This window comes from Sarcophilus harrisii, chromosome 3, assembly GCF_902635505.1.
Source record: "Sarcophilus harrisii chromosome 3, mSarHar1.11, whole genome shotgun sequence".
NCBI classification, from domain to species: Eukaryota; Metazoa; Chordata; class Mammalia; order Dasyuromorphia; family Dasyuridae; genus Sarcophilus; species Sarcophilus harrisii.
Window position 1 is genome coordinate 279,281,509 of NC_045428.1, and position 12,911 is coordinate 279,294,419.

The 12,911-nt window shown below is 36.3% G+C and overlaps 1 pseudogene; it reads right to left on the reverse strand.

The window, feature by feature from the left end:
• Positions 1 to 9,604: 9,604 nt before the first annotated feature.
• On the reverse strand, positions 9,605 to 11,401 carry LOC100916625 (annotated as a pseudogene).
• Positions 11,402 to 12,911: the final 1,510 nt, after the last annotated feature.

Sequence of the window (12,911 nt, forward strand, 5' to 3'; positions counted from 1 at the left end):
AACGCCTTCTTCAGCAGCCAAGAGATAGTCCAAAACTAATCTATTGTCCATCACTTCATGTATCAGGGAATCCATCCCTGCAAGTTTTTGAAGTCCTGCAACAGTCTTTTCATGTGTTAGGGAGTCCAATGATCCCCACAAGTTTTTGAAGTCCTGCAACAGTCTTTTTATGTGTTAGGGAATGCAATGATCCCAGCAGATTTAAAGTCCTACAACAGTCTTATCATTTCTCAGAAAATCCAATGATTCCTGAGGGTTTTCAAGTCCTACAACAGTCTTATCATATCTCAGAGAATCCACTGATTTCCCAGGGCCTTGAGGTCCCACAACAATCTTATCATGTCTCAGAGAATCCAATGATTACTGAGGGTTCTGAAGTCCTACAACAATCTTATTATGTATGTCTCAGAGAGTCCAATGATTCCTGAGGGTTTTGAAGTCCAACAATTTTTGATGTCCATGAGTCAAACACCATAACTGCCATGCTCTTTCAGTGGTGGGCACAGTCAGCAACAGAACCATCCGATGTTTCTTGGATCTTCTCCTTCATTTCAAGGGTCTACTCCATCTCTCTCTGATGGACAAGGCAAATACGGCTCATTGGCACCCATCTGATTCCTTCTCCACCTGTGGAAATACAAGCAAACCCTCTCGCCCAAGCAGTTAACCTATCTGGTCCCTTCCACATCTGGGTCTCTTAACATCACCCGGGGATTATCTAAAGATAGTGGAGCTGCTTGCACTGGACACTGCCCTTCCGGTGGGTTATAAAGTCTGTCTGCCAGAGCCAGTGCATCTTTGTCAAAAGGAGCATCTTAAAAGAGCTCTTTATACTATTTAGCTCTTTATAGTATAAAGCTCTTATAGTATAGCTCTTTAGTATAGCTCTTTAGGTAGATTTACAAGTTCTCTGGGGTTACCTGTGGCTCCTCCTTTCTTTTGTTTTTGGAGGAGCGTTTTAATGTCTCTGTTTCTCCTCTCTACTATTGCCTGTCCTTGAGGATTAAAGGGTATTAAAGGGTGTGTAAAATCTTATACTGTGCACAAAAGTGTGCAAAATGTTTAGAAATATATGAAGTTCCATTGTCTGTTTTTATGGCTTGTGGCACACCCATAATTGCAAATGGTTGTATAAGGAATTCAGTGACCATTTGGGCTGTTCCATTTGCCAAATTTCATTGGGTCTCAAACCATGAGGGTTTTTCCTTGGAGGCAGTGTAGGAGCATGGAAAGGAAGGCAAGCTGTATAGGCTTTTACTATGCTCCTTGCTTCCTTGTTATTCCAAATTGCAAACGTAAAGCTCGGCAGCCTGATGATATTTAAAATGAGATTCTTGGGCTTCTTGAAATAAAGGAGTATTGGCCAGTATAGTTAGAAGGCTATCTGCCTTTGAATTACCATCAAAAATTGGACCTGGAAGTCCACTATGAGAGTGGATATGCAAAATATAAATCTTACTTGGATGCTTTCTCACTTGCTCTTGAAGAGCTGATATATATTAGAGATTACAAATTTTAATTGGGCTGTGGCAATTCTTTGTACCACACCTACTGAATAGGCCGAATCAGATATTATATTTATATCTCCTGGATAATAAGTAAGAGCTAGAATGATTGCGTACAATTCATTCTGCTGAGTGGACTGAAAAGGAATTTTGACTACTCTCTTTATAGTTAAGTCACGAGAGTATACAGCACAAATGTTATGTTTTGATGCATCTGTAAAGATATTTGTAAATCTTTAGATTCCTTTAAGAGGAACTTTAGAAACCTTCTCTTCAATAATCCATCGCCAATTATGTAATGGTCTGGTTATCTTTAATGGAGACCCATGTGCAAAATTTGGAGCCATGGCCCATAAAATTTGCCACTCTGGGATGGTTTCACAGCGTACATTAATTTGTGCATTAGTATAAAAGGTGTATATCTTGTCAGATCTTACCCCAGATAATTGTACTTCTCGCTTGATGGCCTTTCATAAAATTCTAGCCACAAGCACTGGGTAAAGAGCAAGGCTTTATTCTGGTTGTGCTGGGAGGTTCACCCACTCTATCACACTATCTTCTTGATGAAGGACTGCTGTGGGTGCCTCTTTTGTTAAAAACCCGATTTTCAAGGGTTTTGGTGACTCTTTCAACCACATTGGATAAAGCCAATTTAACTTCTCTCAAAGCCTCTTGAGCTTCTTTTGTAAACTGGAGTGGCGAGTTTAAAGCACTGTCTCCCCTTAAAATGTCATATAATGGTTGCAATTGATAGGTAGTCAAGTCTAACACTGGACGCATCCATTGGATATCTCCTATCAATTTCTGAAAGTCATTTAAGGTGTTTAGCTTTTCTGTTCTTAAGGAAAGTTTTTGTACTGTGAGCACCTTAGGATATACTTCATATCCTAAATATTGAAAAGGAGCATGTCTTTGAATTTTTTCTGAACTTATGTGCAATTTGTAGTATCTTAGTGTTTCCATGGTCTTTTGTAGACATGTTTTAACATTTGTTCCTCAGGTGCACATCCCAATATATCATCCATGTAATGTAATAACATAACTTTTGGAAATGCTTTTCTTACTGGGGTAAGAGCAGCAGCAACATACATTTGACACATAGTAGGGCTGTTTTTCATTCCCTGTGGCAAAACTGTCCATTCATATCTTTTATAAGGCTCTGCTAAGTTAACGCTGGGCACTGAAAAGGCAAATCTTTTCATATCCTCTTTATCCAGAAGGACAGAATAGAAACAATCCTTAATGTCTATAATCCAAAGAGGCCATTCTCTTGGCAAGTGAGTAGGAGACGGAAGTCCAGGCTGAAGAGTTCCCATAGTTTTCTATTTGTTCATTTACCTTTCTTAAATCAGTCAACATCCTCCATTTTCCAGATTTCTTTTTTACAACAAATACTGGGGAATTCCAAGGACTTAGAGAAGGCTGTAAGTGTCCTTGGTCAAGTTGCTCCTGTGCTATATCTAATAAGGCCTGAATTTTATTGCTACCTAGGGGTCACTGTTCTATCCATACTGGTGTATCAGTTTTCCATTGGATAGGAACAGGTGAAAGTGTTGGCAGGCTTTTAACAGTAGCCCTGCCTAAAAAACTGAGGTACTCATTTTTAATCCTAATTGTTGTAAAATGTCTCTTCTCCACAGATTGAGGGGGATTTTTTCAACTATAAAAGGAGTAAAAACTCCTGTTTCACCTTCAAATATCCATCTCAAAGGAATAGCACTAACTTCAGGTGCTGTTGATCCCCTTATGCCAGACATGTAGGTGTCTGCCTTAATCTCTGGCCAGTGACTGGGCCAGTTGGCACCTCTAATGATTGTATGATCTGCACCTGTGTCTACTAATCCTTCTAATGGTATGCCATTTACATAGATAGTGAGCAGAGGTTGATCAGCTGTCACAGCTGCTGTCCAATATATTCCTGGATTTTTTTGCTTGGAGTCAGAATCTGGGCGACTATCACCAAATTGCTTATTAGGAGTCTGTATTAGTAAACCTGAAGCTACTATTTCTCCTGGTTGATAAGTCACACATTGTCTACCTGTATTAGTGACTGGGATATTATCTACACATTCCCCAGTTTCCCACATCAGTGTGTGGATGGACACTGTTTTGTACATACTCTCAGGAGGTGAAATGGTCAAGCCTACTGTGCCTGGAGGCAAGGGATCCATAGGCTGGAGAGGAACAGATTTCACCTCTCCAGGGGGTATCTCAGTTGTACCAGCTGCATATAACTCTATTCTCCCCAATTGTAATCCCTTTCTCCCATCAGGTTGCTTTCTGGCTAGATGATTGTGTAATCCCTTTCTCCCATCATATGGCTTCCTGGCTGATTGGTCATGTCTGGATACTGGACTTCTAGGTACTCTCTGGGTATAGCATCGGCTGCCATCATGCCCCAAGTGTTTTTTGTCTTGGGCCCTGTAGCTGGGCCCCTCATCCTGTTTCCCTGAATTAGTCTACATTCTGATGATGCCCAATGGAAGCCTCTGTTGCATTTTGGACAGGGGGTTTTGGATCATGTTCTCCTATCCTGTTTTCTCATTCTGTCTCTATGCCAACATTGAGCTTTCAGATGCCCTATTTTCCCACATTGAAAGCATTGATCTCTCTGGAAGTCCCTTGCCAGAAGGGACCTTGTCTTCCTATGTTTGGATTTTGGGATGTCTGCATCATAGCCTGGTTATAAAAGGCATTTGTGCCCACTGTGGCACAGCATCTTATGATCCCCTCTAAAGGAGCATCCTTGCGCAGTCCTAGTATAATTCTTCTACAAACTTCATTAGCATTTTCTTTAGCAAGTGGCCTTATCATAATGTCTGTTACTGCATTTTCACCATTAGTACATATGACAGCTATCTGCAGATGTCCCACAAAATCAACAAAGGATTCATTTGGTGCCTGTGTTATTTTTGTGAAGGCTTCACCCTTGTCATTTTTTATTGGGCAATTGGGCAGCGAAGTCCATGCTTTGATAGCAGCAGCAGCAATTTGCCCATAAGCTGCTAAGGGGTAATTAATCTGTATTGAAATTTCTGCATAAGAACCTACACCTGTTAGTTGGTCACAGGTGATTGGAGGATTAAGTCCACTATGCCTATTTTGTTGGACTTGTATCCTACAGAGCTCACTATATTCAGAAAGCCACAAGTTTTGTCCAGGTTCTAAGCATGTTCTTGCTATAGATTCCTAGTCCCTAGGGGTTAAGACTTCATAAGCCAAATTCTGTAGTTACAGACTTACTTATATCTTAACATAAGCTGATGTAGTCCCATAAAGAGTGCAAGCCTTTTTCAGGTCTTTGAGGATTTCTATATCAAAAGGAGCATATCTTCTACTTTCTTGACTTGAAGAGTCAAACTCTTGAATCACTGGATACTTTTCCAGTTGCAAATCACTTAAATTCTGGCCTTCTTCCCTGGCTTTAACTACTGCCTTTTGCAATCTAGGCATAGGAGGGGATGATTGGGGGGGAGGTGCTGGTGGTGACATAACCCCTCCTACTACTCCTTCCCCCTCCATCCTGGAAGGCCAAGTTGATGGGAGCTGTCAAGAACCAGTTCCGATTTAGGCAGAGTTGAAGCTGCTTTGTAAGAGCCAGAATCACCACGCCCTTCATCCCGCCCTTCATCACGCCCTTCATCCTCACTTAACTCCCCATGCCCTCTGGTGATATGGCTTTTAATCCCTCCTTTTGTCCTCCTCATTTTCCTCATCTGGCCATTCCAAAAACTTTTCTTCTTTCTATAACTTGAAGGATTTTTTTAGGCCAATTGTATTATGTTGTGTGTGTGTATATATATATATATATATATATATATATATATATATATATATATATATATATATATATATGTATATAGTGTTTCTTTGGTAAGTGAATCAGAACCATTGTCATTATAATATTGGCAGAGTTGATCTCCTACAAGTTTCCAATTATCTAGGTTTATCTCTTCTTCCTCAAAGAACCAAGGGGACTTTCGTTCTAATGTATCCAGGAATTCATCAATCTGCTCTCAAGTCATAACTAAGCACTGTCTCTTTATCAGTCTGAGTATGCTTCCTGCTGCTCTCCTTTGGGGTGGGGTTGGGAGTGGGGGTGGGGCTGGGGTTGGAGGAGAATCTTTTCTTAATATCTGCCCCATTGCAATTAGAAAAGGTTACTAGTTTAGCCCTTAACAAAGTTAAGTTCCTTGTTTGTCTATTTAAATACTCACCCTATTTCCTGGTCACTGGAGACTTCTTCAGTGAAGTTAGAGTCCTCAGTTCCCATGCTTGGACGCCAAATGTAACGACCACACTAGCACCTCAGGACACCCCAGAATCAGCCGGAGTCAGGATAAGCAAAAGTCCTTAGTCTTTATTCTTGGTCTTGGACGCAGAATTGAACAGGATGGAAGCAGATTCTCTGCAACCGCCTTCTCCCTCGGCTATGCCAAGTGTATGTCCCTGGCTAGCTTTTCTCTCCCCCCTAGTCCCTCCTACCATCCTCTATACATCAATCATTGAGCCAGTACAGATAGTGGAAAGAACCATTTTCCAAGCATATGCCCATAGAGTATTGTCCAATCAGAAGTTAGCCTCAAGTGCTCAGCAGTCCTGACCTCAGTGCATTGAATTCAATAGTTTCAGCTTTCTACAATTCACAATTCTTCATTGTACTATATAGTGCAGTTACTGTGTACACCATTCTCCTGGTTCTACTCATTTCATTTTGCATCAATGTGTTTTTTTCCAAGTTTTTTTGAACTCATTCTGTTTGTCATTTCTCATGACACATTAATATTCTATCATCATTTGCCACAGCCATTAGCCAATTTCCCAATTAGCCCATTGAAGGGCATACCTTCAATTTCCAATTCTTAGCCATCACAAAAGGTGCTATGATATTTTTGTACAAGTAGTTATTCCCTTCTCCCCTCCCTTTTTTGATGTCTTTGGGATAGATCAACCTAGGTATTTAAATCAGAAATGCTTCCAATTCCTTTATTTCATTAAGAGAAGGGAAGGGAATATTAAGTAGCATAAATAATATAGTATGATTAAATGTCCATTTCCTACACTTTCTTTTCCTGTCTGTCATAAGATTATATTTAGTTTTGATGGGTAAATTATTCTTAATCTTATGCTTAATCTGGAATATTATATTTCAAATTTTCTGATGTTTTATGATGGTAACTGCTAAATCATTCATGTTATTAAGTGTGATTTCTCAGTATTTGAATTCATTCTTGCTGCATGAGGTAGTTTTTCTTTGTGGAAACTCTGGATTTGTTTATAGCATTCCCTAGAGTTTTCATTCCCCCTTCCCCCCCAGAAGATAATGAGTAGATTATTTGTATTTCTTGTTGCCTTATAGTTCTGAACATAAAAATTTCTTTATTCAAAGTAATCCAGTATCAGTTTTGAGATTAAATGCTATATTAAAAGCAAGTTTTATTTTTTTAAATTGGGGCAAAATTAGCAAGGTAGTAATTTAAGTCACTAATTTTAAGTAGTTATATATTGTTCAGTTTTATGTACATTTTCAGCTACTTTGAAAGAAATATCTTGAAAAAAATTTCTATTAGTTTTCATTGTATTTTGTAGAAAATATTTAAAATTGTAAAGTAACCAGAAATAAATACAGTAAAGTTAGCATGGGAAAAAAAACCTGAAAAGCAACAACAAAAAGTTGTTCACCTACTTCCAACTCACTGATCATCTTCTTCACTTTCTTCTTTATCTTTTTAAATCTCACCTTACTAAATTTTTTTACCTCTCAACTTTACCTTTTTTCATGTTCTATGGCAGTACTTAAAGAGTCTGCCCAGAATAGACCATTCTAGTCCTGAGGAAATATTATATTTTGAAATGACATGGTTCCCTTGGTTAGATAATTACCACATTTCTTTAGAACTACCCACCACTAGAAGACATGTATCTTGTTGCTTATAACTGTTCTGAGACTTATGCTTGAGAACATCTAGACTTTACTGCTGCTCTTCTTCCAACCACCTTGATGCCAGCTTCTCAAATCTGACTTTCCCCTGGCATTCAGAATGAGCCCCAATCACTATTACCCATGCAATTAGGCACTATCCTAGGAGTTAAGAGTAAATGGAAGAGGCAGCTATATGATGCAGTGGATAGAGTACCATCCCTGAGATCAGAAGGACTTCAGACACTTAACATTTATTCATTGTGTGGCAAGTCACTTAATCCCAACTGCTAACAAAAGTAATTAAAAAAAAAAGAGTAAATGACTGACTTTGAAAAGCTGTTCTTTATGAATAATTTCTATATGTTCTTTTCTTGTTAAAAATTAAAAAGAAAATCATTATATGTTCATAGTTGCTTGCATATCATCTAAATTATTTCCTATAGTCAGAAATATTATGTGACCCCTTCAGGACAAATATACCTTCTGAATTTGTCTATTCAATTCAATTTAAAAAAAAATTCTTCTCTTGGAGATTATAGCTTTTGAGTATGCAATGGCCATTATAGACAAACATACCATTTCTATACATTTTTATGCTCCCTCAATATTTAGTATATTCACACTAAAAAAAGATGTCTTTAATTACGAAAGTTAATATCCATTATTGCAATGTAACACTGTGCATATTATAGCCAATCTATTTTTGAAGACAGTAGAAAATATTTACTTTTTTCATGCATTGGATATGCCAGAGCTTCTTAAAATTATTTTCCATTTCTATTTATTTTTTTCACCCAAGAAATTTTTACACAACCCCAGGTATATACTATATAAAACAAGTATATAAATTAAACATTTACTGATAATAAATCATAATTTCATGACCCCCTACATTAAGTTACATGACTTCTTATGAGTTTACAACCCAAAGCTTAAGAAGCTTTAAGATATGCTTCTGTGAACAATACAGAAAAATAATTTTTTAAAAAACAATTTTAAAAGCATTTAATTTTATTCAATGAAAATATAATAATGACTCTTGCTGCTTGAAAGAAGCTTAAAAATGAACAATTTTTCTTTGGAAAAAATTATGTCAATCAACAAAATAAAGAAGTCATCACTAAAATGTTAGCTTTGGTCACAAAATGATAAGTGACTAAACTCTAAAATTATCATTTTTTATTTTTCACAATCCTTTGGTTTGTGCCCAAAACATTGATTTTAATGTCTCCTGTAGACTCAGTATCAATGCTTGGCAGTCACATTTTTAACCTCCAGGTTGTTGACTCAAAGGTAGATGGCTCTAGGGATCTCCTAGATCTTCAAATCTCTCTCACTACTTCTTGGTGGAGAGAAAAGGAAAAGTGTAACTTGGTAGTTCCTTTTCTGTGTTCAAATGATATGGAGACTCAGCACTAATACTGTAGTAATTTCTAGAATTAAGTAAATCTATTGAAGATTTTAATGTTACTAGGAGCTGATGATATAATTTAGATTATTGAACAGTCAGAATTATATCATGAACTATGAGATGCCAATATCACATAGAATTAGTAGATATAAAATGAAATGGAAGCTCTGTGAATTTTTAAATACGATAGAGTATATTACATTTGAAAAATACTCCACAGAATCTAAGTTGTTCAGATAAGCAATTGAGTGGCTTCATATTTTTTGGCTTTCATATCTATTCAATAACTCAAAGTGAATTTCTATTTCTTCCATGTTAACATTTCTATTTTCTCTGTATTAACACAAGCTCTTATTCTGTAGTTAAATCATTTACTGAAATAAGAACTCCTCTTATGATATCCTTATTAACGAGTTGATTACTCTCTGAAAGAAAACAGTAAACATAAATATACAAATGAGACATTTGCATACATTACCCTATGCCTTCTTTAATAACATACAATTTCATCTTTGTACTTCTGGCTGCGGGAAAAACCAAATAAAACCTATTATGTATCATTTTAAGAAAAGTAGTATTTCAGGCAGTTAAGTCCATGTAAAACAATGAAAACAAATCACATTCTTAGGTTCCATGATTACAGAGAGGATTTTCCCTAACTTAAGTACTTTATTATATATCTTAAAAATATAGAAGCAGCAGCTGCTTATTGCAAATCTCCACTATTGTGCAATAATGATTGCGTCAGAATACCACAATACACTTTCAGATGAGGTGATCAAACAGTGCTATTACACCATTATGCTTCTTCCTCTGGATAATTAAAATTTTGTAGTGTGCTTCATGTAAATATTGTTGCTGTTTGAAGTAAAACTTAAATGTTTCTTTTATGGCAACACAAGCAATTTGATCCAAGATTTTCTTTTGTAGGTTAGAATTAATACTGAGTATGAGTTTTTTTTTGCTATTGCAGCAATAGTGGGAAAGACAAGAGGTCTACCCAAAAAAGTAGTAGAGACATAATCTGCCAAAGGATTTTCCTCAACTGGAATATGAGAAACAGGACATCCAACTTCTGGAAATACATTGTCCAAAATCTGTAGTTTATTGGAGTATTTGTAGCATAATCTAAGAATTTAGTCTTCCTAATGAGTCATCTTGCCTAATATCAGCATGCCAGGAATAGTGGGAAATCCAATTAAAAGCAACAAAGGATCAGCTCTTTCTATAACATCCAAACCTTCCTTATGGCCATCATTTGTACTACTTTCAGAGGTCCATAATTTCCAGCAGTTTAATAGATACAGTTTATCATTATTCCTGCTACAGCAAATAAACAGGTTTTTAAGATCAGTTTATCTGCAAGTAAACAACTGTGCCCAACTTTGGAAATACTTTTAAGTATCCTGCATTGCCCTGAGGACATACCATTCAGGTTGTAACAGCTGTTTCTTTTCTTTTTTTTTTTTTTCTTTTTTTTTTTAGTTTTCCTAGCATTGTAGGCTAAATTGGTGAATCTATTTTGTAGATCCTCCACACTTGCATGATTTCAGCCACTCAGCTATTTGTCATCTTCATCACTATCAAAACATATACAGCAACTTTTATTTTATAATGTTGCACATTCTTTTCCCTTCTCTTTTTTGGAAATCTGAACAACTGTTTTTATCCAATATTGGGGCACATTTTTATTATTATATCATCTTTCAAAAGAATGTTGACAATGGCTCAGCAGTCACAATTTCCAGTTCTTCAGAACTCTGAAAATCTAGTATCTGATTAGCATCTATTGTAGGGATTAATTGGGTGTTTTCTCCACTTCCTCCCTGTGGAGCCAATGGTGATGTAGGCAGCAGCCTGCCCTATAGTTCTAAGAGATCTCAGAAGAATTCTCTTATGATTTCTTACAATATGAAATTTCTCTCTCTCTCTCTCTCTCTCTCTTTTTTTTTTTGGTCATGGTTTTCAAATAGTTTAATGATCATTAAATATTCTCTCCTTAATCTTTTTTCTAGGTTAATTACTTTTAAGATAACTACATCACCTTCTATTTTCCCATTCTTCTGACTTTGTTTTAATATTTCTTGTTTTCTCATGGAATCATTGACTTTTTTCATGTTTATTCTATTTTTCAAAGGTTTAGGTTTTTTTTTTTTTTGTTTGTTTGTTTTATTTTAACCTCTTATGTCAAGTTGTTCTCTTTCAGATTCTTCCTTACCTCTTGTTTGTTTTTCATTTTTCTCATTCTATTTATTTAAAAAAAAACTGTCTTGTAAAAAAAAAGTCTTGTTTCTTATCTTCCGATTTAATTGCTTCATTTTATAGATGAGGAACTGAGGATCAGAGAAATTATGTAATTTACCCAAGTTCATATTGGAACTAAGTAGCAGAACTGAGATGGACCTCATTGATGAGACCCTATAGAATTCTGGGGTTTCATACAATCAGTATAATATCTTTAAATAAAATTGTCTAGAGGAACTCACCATCCATAGTAAGCCCTTTTTCCTTTTGGACCATGTGTAGGACACCATCCTGTGCTGCCATCACAGGGACCAACATATTTCTATGTGATCCCAAAGCAACAAATTCTTCAGTGCTGAGCCAAGGTACACATTGGCCACTGCAAGTGGGCTCAGGAAAGCTAGCTCAGCTTTGTTTAAACTTCATTATGCAAACGGGGAGAAGAACACTGAATACTCTCTCTTTTTCTTTCTTTCTCCCTCTCTCTCCTACTTCTTAATATTTCTTTTGAAATGAACTCTAATTACTTTCAAGAGTATATTACTTCCAGAATAAATTCCTCAGCATATACTTTATAATGAAAATAGATTGTTATAGAGATGATGACAAATCAGTTCCATTTTGTTTGTTTATTTTTGTTTCTCTACTGCTGGTTTCATTGGGATGATCTGGCAGTCAGGTTTTATGACAAGTTTTTGGTAGACTTGTTTTTGTTTCCTCTGTTTTTTAGTATTTTATGAAACGAAACTGCTTATAAATATCCTACTCTTCCCCTTTATATTTATGTACTTGTATTCCAAATTGGTGTTGCTCTTGGCTAACATATCCTTCTGCTTGGCAAAGATCTTGGCAAGGAGATTAAATATTTTGTTGGTTAAGGCTGGGCTCTTATGATCTTCATATTATAGTCATTGCCTTACATTGGTTAAACTTTTGCAGGAAATAGTGAAGCTCAAGGTCAATTTCATTGCCTTTTTCCTTCTTCCATGTTTACACAGTGTTCTTCAGAGATTGTTAGTCAGGCAATAGCAATCAGAAATCACAGGTGGATGGATTCATAATGGTGGAAAAAAGTCAACTCTTCAAATATCTGAGGTGGCAATTCCATCCTTCTCTTCTTTCTCTAACCACCTCCTCCCCCCTAGAATTTTTGTCAGTCTTTCTTTTCCCCAGATTTAATATCCTTGGCTTCTCCAGTTCTATAAACTGGTCCTCATATGAGCTTGTTTGAAGCCTCTTTACTATTTCATTGATATCTTCTAGAAGTTCTATTTGTTAATATATATATATATATATATATATATATATATATATATATATTTTAAATGAACTGAATATAATAAAGGATAAAAGCACATTTTCCCAGATGGTGTCTGGAGACTCTGAGATATTTCATATGCCATTACTAAGAATATGAAGAGGTTATTAAAAAAGGAATGGGGATTAAAGGTAATGAAACAAAGGCAGACTATTCCTAAAAACTGCATATGGAAAATAGTAAAATATCCAGACAAAATTTTTTGTCACATGAATTTCATGTGACAACATTGTCAGTGGAAGAGCTAAGTGGGGCACAATGAATAGCATGCTGGACCCAAAGTCAAGAAGATTCATCTTCCTATGTTCAAATCTGGCCTCTTACTGATACTTACTAGCTATGCAACCCTGGAAACCCTGCAAGTCTCTTAACTCCTATTTGCCTCAGTTTTTATCTATAAAATGAACTGGAGAAGGAAATGTCAACAGCTCCAGTATCTTTGCCAAGAATACCTCAAATAGGTCATGAAGAGTCACATGTGACTGAAAATTGACTCAACAACAACAGCAT